The sequence below is a fragment of the Lampetra planeri genome, chromosome 39, assembly GCF_965212315.1.
Source record: "Lampetra planeri chromosome 39, kcLamPlan1.2.h2, whole genome shotgun sequence".
NCBI classification, from domain to species: domain Eukaryota; kingdom Metazoa; phylum Chordata; class Hyperoartia; order Petromyzontiformes; family Petromyzontidae; genus Lampetra; species Lampetra planeri.
The window spans coordinates 1,652,688-1,654,781 of NC_136145.1; positions in this window are offsets into that span (position 1 = coordinate 1,652,688).

The following is a 2,094-nucleotide window of genomic DNA, read 5'->3' on the forward strand; positions in this document are numbered from 1 at the left end:
GTAAATAAAATTGCGATATTTAATCTCGATCCACTGCTGGATGAAAGTCTGCCCATGCTATTGTTGGTAGGGTGGGGCGGAGGGGGGGGGGTGTTGTTTGACCATACTTCACCATGCTGGTCATTGGGGGGTTGGTGAAGGGATGGAATTTAGAACTGTTCAGATATCACCCGGCACTGAGTTTAGTCGTGGCCAGGAATCAAACTCATCGCGTCGTGCGCAAACTGCTCAAAATTGTGATCGCCGTTTCCCATTTTCAGCTTCAGTTTAAACAAAAATGTCCCGACTGTTGTTGTTGTTGTCTAAATGACCTTTGTGACATTTCATCTTCTTCGGAGGCCCCATCGCTCTGTCGGTGTTCTGGCATTGTTGTTGGACTTGACCGTTCGGTCTGGAGGCTCTCAGCAGAGAAAACATGGGCGCCTCTAGAGCACACGGGAGCTTCCCATCGACGCTGGACGTTCAACAAATGCCAAAACGCTGAACAAAACGAGGAACGATGCGTGTGTGTACGTGATGTGTCCTTTATTTCTGTGCGTCATGCATTCTGCCCCAGATCTCCCCCCCCCCGCCTCCATCCCCGTGGGTGAGGTAGGGTCGTCATGAAGCTTTCTTTGACGGGTTGCATTGCCGGTAGCCACGTGAAAAATAAACCCGATAACTCATGTTACCAGTTTGCCGCGTGTGTATATATATGGAGAGAAATGTCAGCAGTAAACACGGTAGATTTACCTGAGCAATAAAGGTCACTATGGACCACAAAGTAAACCCATTGTAAAAATACATAAGAATATATGAAAGAATATATATTTAGAAAAAATAATGAAATACATATATTGAGAGGAAAAATAAATAATAGGTTTTACCGTTTCTCCCAGAAAGGGTCAAACTTATTCTTATTTTTGATACTGCCAAAAAAGGTCCATTAGAAACCCAGTATAGTCTGCGCTCCGAGACGAGATGAACTCTCTCTCTCCTGAAGCCAGAGGTCGCAACCGGGTACCGATACCCGTACCCTACCCGATACCCGGCTACCCGTACCCGGCCAGGTACGGGTACGGGTACCCATTTGCGACCCTGGTGCGGCCGGGTACGGGTAGGCCGTGAGTCACTGGTGAGTAATCGTTTGTCACTCATTTCGGGTAGGGTACGGGTAGGGAACGGGTACCCATACCCGGCCGGCCGGGTACGGGTACCCATTTGCGACCCTGGTGCGGCCGGGTACGGATACGGGTAAGGAATCAAAACCGGTTTGCAACCTCTGCCTGAAGCCCTCTCGCCGTGGCGAGCTGCAGACCTCCACATTAGCATTTAGCTACCGAACCATGTTGCTGCCAAAGGATTGAATGTAGCAAGGGTTTATTCGGCTGTAACAACTGCAGACGTATTACAACTGTCTGTGTGTGTTGAACATGACCACAAGAAAACCCGGGCCAGGTGGCTGAGCGGCTGGCAATCGGAAGTTTGCGAGTTAGAATCGGGGCCCACCACCCCCACAGTCCCACTCTGGGGGTCGATAAAGCGAGTACCAGTTTGCGGGAGAGTACACGGTCGTTGACATAGCGACGTGGAACATTTTCACCACTGGCTCAGGGCTGTAAACGGGAGATGAGCATCGTCTCGATGCTGTCTTGGGCAGGAGATCACTTTGACTGAGCTCGAAGCGGAGTTACAAGGCCGTGCCTGCAGTAGAGAGTAGGGGGAGAGGGGGGGGGGTGATTCTCAGTCTCTCAGCTCCGTAGAGCGGCCCTCTTCCAGACACTGCACGTGGCCACCCCGCTGCAAGAAATAGCGGGGGGGAGGGCGACATCCGGATAGCGTTGCATGTGAAGGCTCACGCTCGCGTTTCAAGAGATTGGGGGGCAACCCCCCCCCCCCCCCCCCAATTGAACAGATATACCAATAGTAATTAAGCAACAACAACAACAAACAGATCCGCTCAAAAGCCACGAGCTGCGATTATCGCCGCCGTTGACGATGACAAACAAAAGGCTTCGACAGAAAGACAGAAAGGGGACGTTGCCAACGAAGGCGAGGGGCGGACGGGGGGGGGAGGGCCGCGTTGGCTAAGACCTCGCTTCCCCTCCTGTGTTG